A 20,010-nucleotide genomic window follows, 5' to 3' on the forward strand; every position below is an offset into this window, starting at 1 on the left:
CAATTCAATCAAAACTTCGACTTGTATATGTTACCTTTTAGCCTTGCTAAGGGTTATTCTATGAGTTTTTAAGCCTTGTACACTTAGGACTTGATGCTATGAAGTGTGAGTAATTAATATATGAATTTCAAATAGAGCCAAGAACATTCATCAAGGGATGTTCACGGCCCAAACTAGGTTCACGGCCGTGAACCCATGTTTGGCCGTGAACCCCTCTCTACACATGTAGATTTCCTTCACTTTTCTTCATTTCTCACTTCTTCCAATCAAGAACACTCAAACTCTCTCAAGTATCATTAAGGGAAACCTTCCTTTCTCTTCAAAAACATAAGTGATTCAGCCCTATTTACTAGTCGATCTTCATATATAATTGAAACCCTTTCATAACAACCTTGAATTCATCACTTTTCCATCAATATCTTCAAATCACCATCTTCTTCACCAAGAACACCAAGAACACCCACTTGTTCTTGGGCGGTGAACACCTTAAAATGCTTCCAAAACGTAAGTAGCTCATTCATCTACTAGTTGTCCATTAGAAGCACTTGAATCCCCATGAAACAAACATCTTTTGGCATGATTCTTCAAGAGTTCACGACCGTGAATCCTTCATAGGATCATGGTATGGCGGTGAACACTTCTTAGACCAAGCTTGGGCCGTGAACACATCATGTGTTCTTGGCCATGAACCCTCCTAAGGCCGTGAACATCCCTTTGTTTGGCCTTAAACTCCTTTCATTCAATCATATGCGATTGTAACACTTCATTGCAAGTGTTTCCTAGTACCTAAGGTTGTTACCATACATGATTAGTTGTTATATACACTAATTGTACACATATATTTGTCATTATATACTTAATAGGATCCGTTTGTGCTCGAGACTTCACTTGGCATACTTAGCATCCTATATCGATCTTTCATTCGAATCACTCACTACAGGTGAGTTCATACCCCTATAATCTATCTTTTAAATGTTTTTAAATGCTTTTAAGCGGGGGGGGGGGGGGGAATACAAGTAGAACACAATGATATCGTTATAACCATATACATGTGTAAACAACATTCAAAAAGGATTTCTTATACTCAAAACTTGTTGAAAACTCTTTTAAATCTTTTATTAACTTCTTTTATATCAAATCATATTCGTCTATCTATTTACGTATAAGTATGCTTTAACAGACTTAGGACTATTGCTAGATACCTTGACCCCCGTTCCTTGTTTGGTTGTGGCCTCGTGGTAGGATCACTAGTCCGAATATCGGTTAAATCATAGTTATACTTATTAAATACATTTGTGAATATTAAACCCATTTTAAGGTTCTTTCATAACTTAGCTGCTTGGTGAGTAATTGAGTCTTTTCTATACATCGGTATCAGTCAAACAATCATACTAGTAAACTATAATAGGTATAGTGTAGAGGATTACTACTTACTACTTCTAGAACAGTGAAACTTACATGAGTCAGTTCATACATGAGCCAGTTCAAACATACTATAACTAGAACGAGAAGGAACGTACTATAAACAAGAAGGAACATACTATAACTAGAATAGAAGGAACATACTATAAATAGAACAGAAGGAACATACTATAGCAAGAACAAGATAACATTAATGTGAGCCGCTACTTCTGTTGGATTAATGTCTAAGTCCATAACTATATTTGGTATGTACTTGACCCGACCCGGCATGGTCCATTTGGGTTGCACTTCACCGGCACAATTTATATGGATAGTCTTTTGAGAATAGTATATTTATGATTTATATTAATATATTATAAGGTCTAATATATTAATATGGAATCATATTATTTAATTACTATTGATCAAGAATTAATTTAAAATTAATTAAGTGATCAAAAAGAACTAATTAAATATGGACTCTTATATATATGGAATGGGCCAAGTTCATTTAGGTTGGACTAAGCTTTCATGGATGGTCCATGGAGCTTTTAACCCATGGATCCTATGTAAATGAAAGGTCATGGGTATTAGGGTTTACATGGATGTAACCCTAATCCTCCATAATATATAAAGGGGTCCTTGGCTCACAAAATTGGCACAAGTGTGTGAAAATAAGAGTGGGCCGATTTTAGTGTGCATACATATTCTCTCAAGTTCTTCCAAGGTATTTTGGTGATTTGTGATTCCATTTGAGGCTTCCACACTATTGGTGCTAAGCTCTTAAAGCTTGAAGACATCAAGCTACATCAAAAGGTGTGTCATCTAACTAGAACTTTGTAGTATAGGTGCTTCATAATATGCTAGTTAGGATGAAACCTTGGAATAGTTAATATTTGCATGTATAATAGAGAAAACATAGATCCAAGGTTTATACGGTTGCATGTACACCATAGGAGTGTTAGAATGCTCAAAACCCAACAGTGGTATCAGAGCCAGGTTGTTTTCTGTTATATTGATGCAAATGTTTTATTTTCAAAGTTGGAAAAAAAAGAAAAAAAAACATGACGTTTGTCAAATTTTAAGATAATTACTTGTTTTTGTGAAAAACTAATTATTTGTAAAATTTGAATCATTTGCTATATGAGTTGAATTAGGTCAAATTTAGTAAAAGATAAAATGATATGATTATTTTATTAGTTTTAAAAGTTTGATCTAAAGAGTTTTTTGAAACCTCCATAAGTTATGGATATGAAAAGGTTTTTAAAAAATTGATTCAAAGTTTTTTATGGAGTTACAAAACTTGGTCTTAATGTTTTAAAGAATTCCATAACTTTTTCTTAAGTTATGGAACATGAAAAGTTTCATCATAAAACAAGTATTTAACTCCATAAGTTATGGAATCCAAAAGTTTTCAAGAGTTACAAAACTTGCCCTCAAGTTTTGGAATTTGAGAAAAGTTTTTTATGGAAAAAAAGAATTGAATTCTAAAACTCTTGGGTTCATAAATTAAACAATTAATTAAATGGTTTTAATTTTGAGTTTAATAATTGGGATTATGATGTTTTGTTGAATAGTTCAAATTAACTCTTATGGACTTTATTAATAGTTAATTAAAGCGTTTAATTAAAAGAGTATTATTAAATCCATAAATATATGGTTTGAGTTTAATTAAATTAAAAGTCTAGTTTAATTAATAGATTAAACCACCAAGTATTTTAAATGTCTAAAATACACCCTTATACTATTATAATATTAAAAGTTTAATATATTATATGTATAAGAGCAAGTCGTCTTACCATTAGTAGGCCTCATTCACGAAGCCGGACTATAAGGGGGGTATAAGGTTACTGCCTATAAAATGGCAGTTTAATGGGTGTCCACTCTCACTCACCGCTTCCTTGACCGGTGGAGGGTCGTTAGCCGAACAGGTAGGACAAGGACTATAATTCTCCCTTCATTATAAGTATAATGATAAATACTAAGTAACTAAACACTTATAAATTCTCAATCTTAGTTACTTAGGCAAATATGAATAAGGTGCTAATCCATGAAATTACACTTTGCACTTTGTTTAAGCTGTTAGTGGAGCGTGTGTGGTTAACCGGCACACTAACCTGGACTTAACAAGGTAGGCAAAGGGTAACTTAATGTTTATCATAGTATCGTTGGAGCGTGTGTGGTTAACCGGCACATCGATTGAGGGGTAAATATTAAGGGTACCAAGTATATTTGCATGGTTACTTCACACCTTGTTTTGTGATCCTCGGCATCCCAGTCACAAAACCTGAAGGGCACACTCGAGATTGAAACATGGCATTGAAAAGTTCAATGAATCTCAAAAGAATCTAGGAGTTTCAAAACCAATTAAAACCTAATAATACATTTCGTTTATCTTGGTGGAAATTGGTGAATCGTTATTCACCTACCTTTAAATATTTGATATCTTGGATTACGTCATCCCTCTTCCAAGTTATAAAATAGTTTGTTGGGTCCTAGCCTTAATATATCATATTGGGTGTTATATTAAGGACTTAAATCAACTTTACGTGAATTTCTCCCATTGTTGATGTCTGGTTTAGACAACAATGATCTTCCCAAACCAAGCTTTCCTAATGAATATGACTTCCCGAGTTTGGCTCATGGAAGTCATACTTCTCTTCCTCCACCTCCTCCAACTATTCTCCCTAACCCACAAGTTCAAGGTCACTCAAGCCCTAATGGCAAGCAAGGTCTATGTGTGATCACATCTTAGAGATGAAGTCACATATTGACAAGCCGGGAGAGTTGGGTGTCAAAGTCTTGAGAAAGTTGGATGTTCAATCACTTTCTAAGTCACATAGTGAGTTCCTTTGGGACTACTATGAAACAGACTATGACATGAACCTTAATGATCATATCTATTTGCTTGGTGCTGCTGAATCAGCAATGATTTGGAACGATAGTAAAGCAAATTTGATTAGAAGATCAACTTCCCAAAAAAAAAAAAATTTATGGACAGTGACAATGGTGACACTGGAAATCCAGAAAAAACATTCTCTTCCCAATGGAAAGGGATTGGCCATAGTCAACCCGGTTGACCAAATGGTAAAGAGAAAGGCTAAGTCTGAGATAGTCCCATTACCAAAGGGTCCATATGTTTATTTTGCCAAAGGAAGGGGCGTTGATTGCAAAGCTGCCAAATTTACCTAAGGATGTTAAAGTCAATAAGTTTGACTCTACATCAGGTAGAGCCCATTATCTAACTCTGTTAAGTTCTATTATGAGATCCTCATTACATGATGTGACTGGGTCACATGTTGATGTTTTAAGAATCAAAGAATAGAGAGAAATCTTAAAGGAAGTATATGTTGATTCTGATCGCGAAGGTGGATTTCGATCGCATCAGAATTTTGAGCAGTTGCTTAAGAAGTTATGATATATTGCTAAGGAATAGATAACAACAATTTTTTATGTGGATTGTAAGGATAAGTTTTTCCGCAAAGTTTTAAAATAAAAGAAAATTGTTTAATTTTATTTATTTGAAGTATCCTTACAATGGCATTTGTGGAAAATTGTTGCTTATATGATTCCACTGACAGCAATATTGGAAAATGGATTTGATTCTTTCATTTGTGGTAGTGTCTAAATTTACCAAATCAGGAAAGTTCCTCATCACCCAAGTTTCAATTGGACCGAAACTTGGAATCATGCAAGTTGAATAGTATGATGAATGAGAACTTTCAAGCATTGGAAAATCAAGACGAATTACTTGTTCACATGGATGTGTGAGTCAAGTGAAGGACTAAAGGGATCGAATACACATTCTTGTGCGCTGGTCATGTCCACCACAAAGCTCGTTAAGACTATTTGATTTACTAAAGTTTAGTAAATATGGTTATACTTACAAGTTTAAGTATAATTCTGAAACATTGGAAAAGTCTCAATGTATGGCAGAACGAATGGGAAGAATCAAATTAGGCAGAAAGATAAAAGTTTATCAAATCTGAAAAGATGGGAGAGTACTTTAGTATCATGTTTGTGATCATCTAAATGATTTAGAAATCATTTCACAATTAGTCCTCTAAAGGTCATCTTAGTGCATTCTTATGACTAAGAAGAGGAGTCATGAATTGTTGAAATGGTTAGATCAGGAAGATGAGTCATACTTCGTTCCAAAACAATTCTTAGAGTCATACTCCAAGATTGTAACTTGAGTGACATATCTTAAAGAAAGGTTTAAAACACTTGTCAAATGTAAGAGTAAAAGTGTCCTACTCTTGTACATTTGAAATTGGTAAGTTGTGATGTTTTGGATAAAACAAAGACCAACTAAGGCCAATTGTGTGAAGTGTTTGTCTTGATAAAGAATCTGCACTATCTCTTGAATATTTGGAAAGATAGACTTATATGTCAAGAGGATAGTGGGAGTCTTAAAGATCCTAAAAAGAATTTCAAGGACTAATCAAGAATAAAACCTGAGGTTCTTCACTAGCACACGACTTGAGGTTTATAACCTATCGTGTTGAAATATTCTGTGCCCATTCCAGTTAAAGTTGGCTTTGCATAGGAGTTCTGAAAGTTCTCAATTGGTTGCATAACAACTTGGAAGAAATGGCAGGCACTGTACTGCCAGGTGGCAAGAAGTTAAGATTGTATAAGTTCAGTCCATATGAGTTTGGATTTGTCATTATCCTTGTCTTGTGACTATGGTTTTGACGATCACATGGATAAGAACACATACACCATAAAATCTAAGGGTCATAAGGTTTCTCTCCGATTCATGAAAATGATGGTGAGGAAACACTTTCACCAAGTAGATTTGAAGCAGATGGCAAAAGGTCTAAACAACTGAGACTATGATTACGACATCCCTTTTCATAGTTCTGAAATTTTTTAGACACACATGCATGCTATCTAAGGAAAGGTGTATGATTTTGATAAAGTTTTATCAAAGCATCTCGTATCAGAAATCTGAACTTTGGTAAGAAAGTCAATAAAGTATTGATTTCTAGAAGTCCAGCTGATTTCTGAGTACATGTCAAAGCTAGTGGGAGCATAAGTGTTATGCTAATAATCATCATGTTAGTGGGAGCATGATAATTATTGTTAGTGTTGAAAGTTAGCAATGTTAATTATAGAAAACAAAAGTTTCAATTCGTGAGGCTGCAGGGATTGAAAAAGTTGTTTTGCTATAATTAAGGGAGAGGATATACTTCATTTCAGTTCTAAAGGCTTAGATTGAGACCTTAATCATCTTTAGTCAAGAATATATATATGAATTTCATGTTGGATTGGTTCAACTTAAGGAAATTCTATATATTGCGTTCTCAAAATTCGATTATGATTACGGCATCCCTCTTCATAGTCAAATTTTGAAAACATGGCAAATAAAAATATTGTAGCAAAAGACTGGTCTAGAATCATGTCTTTATGTGAGACATCATGAATCGTGTACCATTAGCTTTGGCTACAGGATCGACTGCATGTGCTATAATATTTGTCATTTCTAAATTTTTCCAAATGCCCAGAGGCATTAAGAAGGGAAAAGGTCTAGAATTGGATATGACTAAAATGATTAAGCAATTATCGAGGACAATCTGAGGTTTACCAAAGATTGGTTGCTCAGGGACAGTTGGAAGTATAGTGCTAATTTTGGAAGGACCATATTGACATATTCTTGAAAGAGGCATCTCTTATTCAGAAGTGATAGTCAAAATGAGAATATGGAGTTGTCTCCATAGGTGGAAGTTATCTGTGTAAGATTAAAAAACTTAATGCAAGAAGCATGTCCAAAGCAATGTACTTTGAATATGAGACTTAGTTTCCATGGAGTTGATCTCCATTAGAATACCTTATAATGACTGTTGACAAGTCTTTGTGACTTTGTACATATTCATTACAGGAGGGTCAGTGCGTATAAGTTTAAAATCTAAACAGATTTCGATAAATGATAGGAATTTGAAATTCTCACATTTTTCGATAAGGATTTGGGAGTGTGAAATTAGAATCATTGAAATTATATTCAATTGGTTTATTTCACAAAGTAAGGATCATAGACAAACATAGAGTGCATACTTGGTGTATGGCAAAGCTATTGTTTAAGAAAAACATAGTGTACATGCTTAGAGCATGGGACAACTAGTGTTTTTAATTCAAGTATAAAGTTGATAAAACCGAAACAATGAATAATAAGAAATCAGTATGGTGATAAATAAAAGTGTTTATTTATATTCATAGGGTTTGATACCATATTTGATTCATTTATTCTTGTGTTTCACTTTGCATGTTTTGATTTCCAGAATAACTAAGTCGCTCTTCCTGAATGATTAAGTTATTCAAACCATCCACAGTCGGTCATATGTTGGAAGTAGATATGAATCAAAAGACTGTCATGGGTTGGTTTGTAGAGGTCCAAGTTGGTGGACAAAGTGGTGCTACAACACTCATGAGTGCTCATAAGTTCTGAGTATTGGATTCAACTCGCGCTCATTTGAATCACTTCATGGATTTTATCACGAGTGATCGTGAGACGATAATATCTTATATTCTTAAAACCTAGAGATATGAGTTGTTACTATGAGTTGGTTATACATTGATTGCACGAAAACGCATTGGTAACTCGATGTTATAAAACGTGCCTTTGTGTATGATTCAACAAGTAGTAGAACAAGCCATATGAGTCGAAGTTTACCCATTCCTTTTACCTTCGGGATAAAAGCGATATTTGTGGTCCCCTCGATGATTTAGCGATGACATATGTGAGTGCTTGGCCAAGCCAGGACTGATTTGATTTGTTCAATCAGTCAGTCATCATAAATCGAAAATCGGGAAACAACAAATGGACAGAGAGAATGATTATAATCCATGTCTCAGTCCATATGATATCTAGAATGGAGGAATATATGATCCCTTATCTAATGGACAAGTCATTGACAAGGTCAGAATTCGACAACGGCTTTAAGAGCTACGATTGCCAGTTAGGTTTTGAAGTCATACTCAATAATAGTTTTAGACTTGTCCAAGTAGGAGACTGTTGGATTAATGTCTAAGTCCATAACTATATTTGGTATGTACTTGACCCGACCCGGCATGGTCCATTTGGGTTGCACTTCACCGACACAATTTATATGGATAGTCTTTTGAGAATAGTATATTTATGATTTATATTAATATATTATAAGTTCTAATATATTAATATGGAATCATATTATTTAATTAGTATTGATCAAGAATTAATTTAGAATTAATTAAGTGATCAAAAAGAACTAATTAGATATGGACTCTTATATATATGGAATGGGCCAAGTTCATTTAGGTTGGGCTAAGCTTTCATGGATGGTCTATGGAGCTTTTAACCCATGGATCCTATGTAAATGAAAGGTCATGGGTATTAGGGTTTACATGGATGTAACCCTAATCCTCCATAATATATAAAGGGGTCCTTGGCTCACAAAATTGGCACAATTGTGTGAAAATAAGAGTGGGCCGATTTTAGTGTGCATACATATTCTCTCAAGTTCTTCCAAGGTGTTTTGGTGATTTGTGATTCCATTTGAGGCGTCCACACTATTGGGGCTAAGCTCTTAAAGCTTGAAGACATCAAGCTACATCAAAAGGTATGTCATCTAACTAGAACTTTGTAGTATAGGTGCTTCATAATATGCTAGTTAGGATGAAACCTTGGAATAGTTAATATTTGCATGTATAATAGAGAAAACATAGATCCAAGGTTTATAGGGTTGCATGTACACCATATGAGTGTTAGAATGCTCAAAACCCAACAACTTCATGGCATAGCAATATACTTGTTGTGTCATGTTTTATAACCAGAGTCTCCTGGAGGGAGGGCGTAAGTTTTGTGACATCCCCATTTTCACGGTCAGAAAAGACCGATTTTGTTTATGCTTTATAAAAATCAGAGTACCTCTTTTAGTAAAAATGTTGTGGAATTTGTTCCTATAAAAACATGATAAATACGTTATCAAAACATTTCCGAAGAAATGTATTTTTATCCATTTTAAAACATTTGGGATGTCATCGTCAATACAGAAACATAAGCATAAACAGAACTTACATTCATTTACACTAGTGATCTACATCTCTTTTAAATCCCTCAATGTAAAGTAGCTTCATATCGACACCTGTGATATAAATAAGCTTGAGTGGGTCAGGTTGGGAAACCTGGTGAGTACATAGGGTTTTCAACCCACAATAATTTAATTATTATGTTTAAACATCAAACAATCAACCCAATTACCCATCCCCATTATCTTCCATACTCTTAAGGATCTACCCTAAGAATCATCTATCCTGCATTCGTTCATTTCGAAGCCCATTGCTTCCAGGGTTTATATGATAGGCACTAAGTCCATAGCTACCAATGCTCGTTCGTAAAACACTAATTCCATAGCTGCTAAAATTCATTCATCGGATACTAAATCCATAGCTACCAGTGTTTATCTAATATGTACTAAGTCCATAGCTACCAACGTTTATCTAACAGGCACTAAGTCCATAGCTACCAACGTTTATTCGATAGACACTAAGTCCATAGCTTCCGATATTATTTGTTAGGCACTAAGTCTATAGCTGCCAACGTTCACTCATATCATCTTTCATCTCTCATCATGCATCTACCCATGTTTACCCCAACATATTCGTAGATATAAAATACATATACAGTTTAAATTATTTAAAACATGTATAAAATCGTTCATCCGGCATAGGAAGCAAGTATTCAAATAATATGCACACATAGCACGTAATTTATACAAAACACTTCATATCTATGTGTAAGATGAAACTAACTATGACTCACTTGATAAGGTGGTGACTCGGTACACGGACAGTGCTTCGTTTACTTTAAAATAATTTCCTTCGACGAAACCTAGTACTATTACCACTAGATTTTAGTCTAATATTTACCGTGACTAATTATTAGTCTTAGCATTATTATTATTATATAAGCGTATAAACAATATTTTCCAACCACTATGTATAGACAGGGGCCAGACATAAAACACCGGAGGGCAGGACCATTTTGGCATATAGCACTTCTGAAATCCAACAATCCTATGCGGCCCTTTAAACCAGATTCCCCGTACCTCGAGTAGTTAAAAAAATATTATAACGACACTTATATAACCCATAATAATAGCTCAAATAATTATTATAATGTCCTAATAACATTACTATATTTAAATAAAAGCTATATTAAAAATTAGGTAGGCGTATCTTACCTACGAGGGGGTTTGTCTAGAAGCCGGGCTCAGCAGGGGCAGGACTTCCGAGCCGAAAGCTCTTCGTCTCGGAGCCGTCGAGCGCTCCGGGGCTTTCTTCTAGCGCTAGGGGAGCTTTGGGAGGTTTAGAGAAAGAGTAGAGAGAGAAGGGTGGAGGTGTGAAGAAATGAGGGTGGAAGGGGTTGTATTTATAAGGTGAAATATGGCTGAAATTGGTGCCACATGTCACCATCTAGTGGCAAGCCTTGGGGAGAAAACAATCGCCAAGATTGTGCCACGTCACCCCTTTTGCAGCAGCACCCTGCCGACGTCTAAACCCTGTAACTTTCGCATATGGGCTCCGTTTTTGACGTTGTTTATATCCACGCTTAGATAAAATTAAGATCTACAACTTTCATTTGGACTCTGTCGGTTAATTCTAGACCGATCTTAAATTTAACAATTCAAGGAGATTATATTGTTAAATGTCCGCGTAAAATTCATAACTTCTACATACGGACTCCGTTTTCGTCTGTCTTTTTACCGTTGAGTTCCTATTAATGAGATCTTCAATTCTCATTTAGGTCGCGTAGGTCAAAAACCGCTCGAACTAAAATTCGAGTATCGGGTCGTGCACTGCTATGCCAAATCTTAGAAAATTAATAACTTCCTCATACGAAGTTAGATTTGGGCGTTCTTTTTTTTTGTATGTTCTCGGTTTAACGTATACTACAACTTTTGTTTAGATTTCTAAGGCTAAAAATTCCTCCATCGTAAATTCACTATTTACGTCTCTTGGTGTCGTGCCGGTTTTGCCGAAAAACTTCGACGGGTCATAACTTCTTCGTTATAACTTGGATTTCGGCGTTCTTTATATGTACGGAACCCTTGTAACATATAATACCACTTGGAAAAGATTAATCCTTCTAAATAATCTTCCATCAAAAACTCATTTTTGATGCTTATTGTCTCTAAATTGACTAGCCCGGATCTGCGGGCGTTATAATTATCTCCCCCTTAGGATGATTACGTCCCGGAATCATCAACGAAACTGGGAAGTATAATGACTCCATATGTTATCTCTTCATCCTAGGTAATAATCGTAACTTCTTTATTCCTTCGAATGAGTATCTAACTCTTGGACTTATTCTCTCGAAGTAGTACTCGATCGTGCACCCACTCTCTATCTCACGTTAGTCTTCCAATCATGACCTTCGAGTCACAATCTTTATTCCTTATTGGAGATTCCTTCTTCTTAACAAACTTATGATAAGTTCTTTGATTACCACCATGGACCAATGGGTCATGTTCTAATGACATCTTGTCGTATGATGCGACGCTTAGATGTAGGTCTTTTTGAGTCAAATTCCAGACTTGAAGACAATTTCCTTCATGCTCTAATGTGATATAATCACATTCTAACATGTAGCACTTCTAGCTACAAGCTCTTACAATGATGGTGATACTTCTATTGATCGTTTCGATTTTACTTCAATCGTGTGGCTTAAGTCGGATGCTACATCGATCTTGGTTCTCTGAACCATGTAACACACTCATCTTAGTCGGACTCGATATTATATGACCACTAGGGTCGAAATGATAATCATCTTCTTAATCGTTACCGAAACAATGGTAACGATAGACATGAACAAAACATAATCAATTACTAGTGTCTTGCTAACCTTGTGACTTTCCTTGATCCAAGCGTGAGTCTTGTGCTTCCAGTAGTATAGGCCTCTACTACCTTTCACACCTACTCATACTTGTCCCAAGTATTGTCTCGTAGATTTCCAAGTTATTATCACAAAAACAATTTTAACACATACAAATGTGTCCAAAAAATGATATAATTTTCTCTAGACTCTACTAGGACTTCTTCCATGCGTATCTTCAATCATCAATTCTGTTTCAACCCGGTTGGTGGTGGAAATGTCAGACGATGGGATAACTTCATGGATTCTACCAAAAATATTTCTTTCTTCTAATCGAAAGTGAACTTCTCCCGTACTAGACATATTATTTATTAGACGCATTCTAAAGGCAATATATCACTCTTAAAATATCTTCCGATATGTATCATTCACTATCGTAAGTCTTCTCATTTCCTCCATTTGCTCAGTCTGCTATGAGTCCTTATCATGACATTCTATACACCAAAGTAGGCGTTCGGTGTATCGAGACGAGAATATAGATTAAGGAAGATTTAGACGTGTATTCCTCCGTATTACTCCAAAAAGTTACATGTCAGTTCTAATATCGTAATTAAACGTGTAGAAAGCTGAGCACATAAAATTTCCAGATCTTGTCGGCAACAGGCCATAGATCCGATCAAACGATAGCATAAAGTATCAAAAATCATTTAGCACATAAAAGCATTTTAGACATCTTCCCTAATTAAGCTAGTGCTTGTGTCTATTCAGGTGTACCTCCTAAAATATATTAGACACACTCCACACGATCATCGCTTAGCATTCTAAGTTTAAGTCTAGAAATAAATCCTTATTCCTAGGTCGCTTAAACTAATGCTCTGATACCAACTGTGACATCCCCATTTTCATGACCAGAAAAGAGCGATTTTGTTTATGCTTTATAAAAATCAGAGTACCTCTTTTAATAAAAATATTGCGGGATTTGTTCCCATAAAAACATGATAAATACGTTATCAAAGCATTTCCGAAGAAATGTATTTTTATCCATTTTAAAACATTTGGGATGTCATCGTCAATACAGAAACGTAAGCATACACAAAACCTTCATTCATTTACACTAGTGATCTACATCTCTTTTAAATCCCTCAGTGTAAAGTAGCTTCATATCGACACATGTGATACAAATAAGCTTGAATGGGTCAGGTTGGGAAACCTGGTGAGTATATAGGGTTTTCAACCCACAATAATTTAATTATTATGTTTAAACATCAAACAATCAACCCAATTACCCATCCCAATTATCTTCCTTACTCTTAAGGATCTACCCTAAGAATCATCTATCCTGCATTCGTTCATTTCGAAGCCCATTGCTTCCAGGGTTTATATGATAGGCACTAAGTCCATAGCTGCCAATGCTCGTTCGTAAAGCATTAATTCCATAGCTGCTAAAATTCATTGATCGGGTACTAAATCCATAGCTACCAGTGTTTATCTAATATGTACTAAGTCCATAGCTACCAACGTTTATCTAACAGGCACTAAGTCCATAGCTACAAACGTTTATTCGATAGGCACTAAGTCCATAGCTTCCGATTTTATTTGTTAGGCACTAAGTCTATAGCTGTCAACGTTCACTCATATCATCTTTCATCTCTCATCATTCATCTACCCACGTTTACCCCAACATATTCGTAGATATAAAATACATATACAGTTTAAATTATTTAAAACATGTATAAAATCGTTCATCCGGCATAGGAAGCAAGTATTCAAATAATATGCACACATAGCACGTAATTTATATAAAACACTTCATATCTATGTGTAAGATGAAAGTAACTATGACTCACTTGATAAGGTGGTGACTCGGTACTCGGACAGCGCTTCGTTTACTTTAAAATAATTTCCTTCGACGAAACCTAGTATTATTACCACTAGATTTTAGTCTAATATTTACTGTGACTAATTATTAGTCTTAGCATTATTATTATTATTATTATTATTATATAAGCGTTTAAACAATATTTTCCAACCATTATGTACAGACAGGGGCCAAACATAAAACACTTGAAGGCAGGACCATTTTGACATATAACACTTCTGAAATCCAACAACCCTATGCGGCCCTTTAAACCAGATTCCCCGTACCGCGAGTAGTTATAAAATAGTTATTATAACGACACTTATATAACCCATAATAATAACTTAAATAATTATTATAAGGTCCTAATAACGTTACTATATTTAAATAAAAGCTATATTAAAAATTGGGTACGCGTATCTTACCTACGAGGGGGATTGGCTAGAAGTCGGGCTCTGTACGGGCAGGACTTCCGAGCCGAAAGCTCTTCGTCTCGGAGCCGTCAAGTGCTCCGGGGCTTTCTTCTAGCGCTAGGGGAGTTTTGGGAGGTTTAGAGAGAGAGTAGAGAGAGAAGGGTGGAGGTATGAAGAAATGAGGGTGGAAGGGGTTGTATTTATAGGGTGAAATATGGCTGAAATTGGTGCCACATGTCACCATCTAGTGGCAAGCCTTGGGGAGAAAGCAATGACCAAGATTGTGCCACATCACCCCTTTTGCAGCAGCACCCTGCCGACGTCTAAATCATGTAACTTTCGCATATGAGCTCCGTTTTCGACGTTGTTTATATCCACGCTTAGATAAAATTAAGATCTACAACTTTCATTTGGACTCCGTCGGCTAATTCTTGACCGATCTTAAATTTAACACTACAAGGAGATTATACTGTTAAATGTCCGCGTAAAATTCATAACTTCTACATACGGACTCAGTTTTTGTCTGTCTTTTTACCGTTGAGTTCCTATTAATGAGATCTTCAATTCTCATTTAGGTCACGTAGGCCAAAAACCGCTCGAACTAAAATTCGAGTTTCGGGTCGTGCACTGCTATGCCAAATCTTAGAAAATTCATAACTTCCTCATACGAAGTCAGATTTGGGCGTTCTTTTTTTTATGTTCTCGGTTTAACGTATACTACAACTTTTGTTTAGATTTCTAAGGCTAAAAAGTCCTCCATCGTAAATTCACTATTTACGTCTCCCGGTGCCGTGCCGGTTTTGCCAAAAAATTTCGACGGGTCATAACTTCTTCGTTATAACTCGGGTTTCGGCGTTCTTTATATGTACGGAACCCTTGTAACATATACTACCACTTGGAAAAGATTAATCCTTCTAAATAATCTTCCATCAAAAACTCATTTTTGATGCTTATTGTCTCTAGATTGACTAGCCCGGATCTGCGGGCGTTATAAGTTTGTGTATAGATATATACGGGATTGACCATCCTACACCTTGTTGCTAGCTACAGTAGGACCCGCAGGTCTACGGGTGACAAATGTCATACATTTCGACGTCTTTTGATCGTCGTGTTTTATACTAGTAAATAGAGCATGGTTATAACCTCATCACATTTTACCTTAATTAAACTAATTGGTTTTAAGGTAGTTAGTACTTCAGTAGTTACTTTCTACAATACTACGGTACACTTTCATTTTCCCATTACATTCATATAGTGATATTCTCACATAAAAGGTAATGTAAACTATTTTCTAGTAATGATAGTCATAAACTTGGGAAATCATTCATTTTTACAAAAGAACAAACATACAAAACAGTAGGGTCTTGGTAGAATACTACTTTCCATTTTAGTAGAAAATATAGGATTTTCTAGGGAGTATATAAACATCTACATCAAAACACATACAAACATTTTCATCAAACTAATGAAATCATTTGACACTAAAATACTTATGAACTCACCGGCTTAAATGCTGATCTACTCTTTCAAAATAACTTGTATTCTCAGGTCACCAGTGTACAGGTACACTGGACCAGGTTTTGAGAAGACGGAGAATGTTCAAGACTCGTCTTTTATTTTTATTCATATTTTGGTGTCTTTCAAACAATACTCATAACACACTTGTATTAAATTATATTATTAATGTAATGGATGATGTTGTTGCTTGTTTTACTATTATGCATTGTTATGAAACTGTACATGACGTCCTCCGGCCCCGAACGTTTCCGCCGTTCCGGTTTGGGGGTGTGACAGATTGGTATCAGAGTTTTGTTTATAGTGAATTTAGTATATCAACCCATAAAAGATATAAAACTATAAACACATCGGGATTAAAACACTCTGACCAAGATTTTATACTTTTAAAATAATAAAATATTTTACTAAAGTATACATACATGCATTCGTACTAGGATCAGTGTCATACTAGAACAGAACAAAAGTATTGCGGTTGTTGGACAGCACAAGTTGGCTTGGGGACATATAATAAGATCTGGGAGTGATATAGCCTAATCAACTATATCTTTCCGAGAAGTGATTAGCATGTGCCTAGGAATGGTTGTGGTGTTGCAGCAAGTCTAAAAACTTACCAACACTACTACAATGAAAACTATAGAACGTAACATAAACTTCAAATCTATACTAGTATGTTGATGGTTGCTGACTGGATACGCAAAGGTTATATGTGATTAAGGTGTTATAGACTTAGAATTTGTGATCTTTGCTTTACTTCCTATTCCTTATTTGGTTGAGGACTTGGAGTTAGGGTTACTATTCGAATGTCTATTCTATCTTGGTTACATATGACTGGTACGCACTACGCAAATATTGAAGTAACTGGTAAGGATCATCTTATAATTATCTATAGTAGTACGTCTATTATATGTTTCTTACACCCCTTTTCTCACTTAGATAACATGGCTGGATTTCATCTCCCCGGCGACCCGTACTTTCCCGATCAAGGGCACGGTGGATGGCTTCATGCAGAGCCCGAAGAAGAAAACCCGATGGTCCCAACAAAAGAAGACCCAGAGGAGAATTATGATGAAGAGAACGAGGAGGATTTCGAAGAAGACTCGGACTCAGACCCTGAGGTCTATAATCCACACCAAGTTGCTCAGAATCCTAATCCACGCTTGGCTTTTCAAGGCCCGACGCCTCTGTGGGCGTTGAACTTGGGAAAATGGAGCAATGAACAGGGACAACCACCTCCCTACAATGGCGACCGAAGCTTCTACAATCTCAACGAGGGGGGATCAACAGACAGAGTCCTTCCTGTCTTGTTGCGTTGAGTTGCTCGCAATGCTGAGCAGGGTAGAGCAAACTTCGACCAAGTAATGGAGATCCGTGCTAACTCCGGAGTCAACACAGTTCGTCTACGTCATCTTACCGATGACCAGAACTTTGAAAGGTCTCACACTTTCGCCCTACAGGTAGAGTTGAATGCCTCTCGATCTGATACTAGGGATCTTCGTGAGAACCAGGTGGAATTGCAAAGGCGGGTATGGGAAGCGGAACAGCAACTGACTGAATCCAGGGCTGAGCCAAGTACCAACATGAACAACTCCCCTCGCGAGTAGATCCTACTCTACTCTGTCTTTTGGATATAAATTAGGTCTATGTATAGACTCTAGTATAAATTTCCTGCATATGTTAAGACCTTGAACTTTCAGTCTGATAGGTCTATGTTTTGTCAAAATTTTCTCAATTCTGGTGTGATGTAAGACCTACTTCAAGGTCATTTTTCCCGAACTTATTACATATTTAAATGCCAGTGATATTGACAGACATCTAATCTCATAGGGAAATTTTTATCCAAATGCTTTCATCGTTCTATTGTTAGATTTGCATTACAATCATACCCTCATCTATTTTGTTGGGCTATGGAAATTTATTCCATGGATCACTCTCATGATTCTCACAATTGAATGCTTATTATCATCTTTATCTTTGTAAACTTTCAGTTGAAATATGCCTCCACGTCGATCAGCGAGACGTAATGCTCCGATAACTCCAATTCAACCACCACTACCTCCTCCACAATACGATCTAGCAGCTATCCAAGCTGCAGTGGCTGCGCCTATTACGGCAGCCCTAGCTCAATTCAACACCACCGGTTCTAGCGGAGGTGGAATGACTGTTAACTCCACCCAAGGTGGTAGCCACGGGCACCCTAAGGAGTGTTCGTACAAAGACTTCACCAACTACAAACCCAGAGCCTTTAACGGCATCGGTGGGATCATTGCTCTCTCGTAATGGTTCGAAAAGACTGAGTCGATCTTTGAGATTTGCTCCTGTCCGGAAGGAAGCAAAGTAAAATTTGCTGCATGTACCTTCTCGGATAGAGCCCTAACATGATGGAATAGCCATGTCAAGTCACTAACTATGATAGTGGCTAACGCAATGGGCTGGGAAGCTCTGAAGGAGCTCATGATTGAGGAGTACTGCCCGAGGGGCGAGGTTCAGAAACTTGAACAAGAACTCTGGAGCCTAACCATGAAGGGCTCCGACATAGTTGCCTACACCGCCAGGTTCAGTGATCTGGTGGCTCTATGTCCAGGAATGGTCCTTACTGAGGGAAAGAAGGTCGAGAGGTATATTGGGGGGCTGGTGCCTCCATTTCAGGGGAATGTCTTAGCTTCAAACCCCACTACCTTCGACAATGCCAAGCGATTGGCACAGCGGCTCATCGATCACGGAGTCCGCACCCCGACAACAACAACCCTTATCATCCCAAAACCATCCAAAACCGCCGACAACAAGCGAAAGTTTTGGGACAACAAGAAGAAGAACAACGCGGCGCAGATGTAACGACGTAAATTTTAAAACAATTTTTCATTTTTCAAAAATGATAAAACTCATATAATATTCTCAAAATCTTATGTATCAAATGTCATCACAATAAAACATATCCCAGAATCTCAAAACATAATCCTCTGTCAGTGTGTACAGATCATGTCGGCGCCTTCTCGCGATCCTCGCTGGTACCTGAAACACATATCACATAACACGGTAAGCATAAATGCTTAGTGAGTTCCCCAAAATACCACATACAACACATAAGCCACTAGAGGCTATGACTCAGTATGACCCTCCGGTCAATGTGTCTCAGCGGGACCCTCCAGTCCCGTAGCTCGTTGGACCCTCTGGTCCGGTCTAGCTCGTTGGACCCTCTGGTCCGGTCTAAATCGTTGGACCCTCTGGTCCGGTTTAAATCGTAGGACCCTTCGGTCCGGTCTATATAACACATAGCATACATATATCACAATACACACATAACACATAAGACCCTCCGGCCTGCACATAGATACCACTCTAGGTAATGTATAGTGAGAAGACTCACCTCGGGAACTCTCGGAAAGTCTCGAACTCGAATATCTGATCTTGCCTCTGCCTAATCACATAAAGTAATTATCTCTAATTAATACGACTCTCAAAGGCTAGACTAGTCCCTCCCGATATTCACTCAGAAGGGGAAAATACCATTTTACCCCTCCAATGGTCCAATGTCCAAATGTTGACCAAACCCTAAAAGTCAACCCCAGTCAACGGTCCAACTTTGACCAGACTCGTCGAGTGCACTCGGGTGACTCGGCGAGTCCATGCGTGTCCTCTGAATCCTCCTAAGGCCTCACTCGACTCGTCAAGTTAACCTTTTTCTCGACGGGTTACCACTGATCACGAATCGTGGTGCAACACGATCCGACTCGTCGAGTCCGCTCATGGACTCGGCGAGTTTCTTCCGTGAGAATGCTCAAACGACCTTCTGAGGTTAGATCTGTTTCTCTAAGCTATAGATCTGGCCTTCTAACACTCAAAAGTTACGTAAAGGTCCAAACTTTATGCTCATGCAACACTCATATGGCTCTATTTGATGAATTAGCCCTAATATGACAACCATGATCCAAAACCCAAAAAGGGACTGCATAAAGCTGGATGCTTGGGGC

This window comes from Lactuca virosa, chromosome 7, assembly GCF_052849685.1.
Source record: "Lactuca virosa cultivar CGN04683 chromosome 7, Lactuca_virosa_CGN04683_v6, whole genome shotgun sequence".
Taxonomy (NCBI): domain Eukaryota; kingdom Viridiplantae; phylum Streptophyta; class Magnoliopsida; order Asterales; family Asteraceae; genus Lactuca; species Lactuca virosa.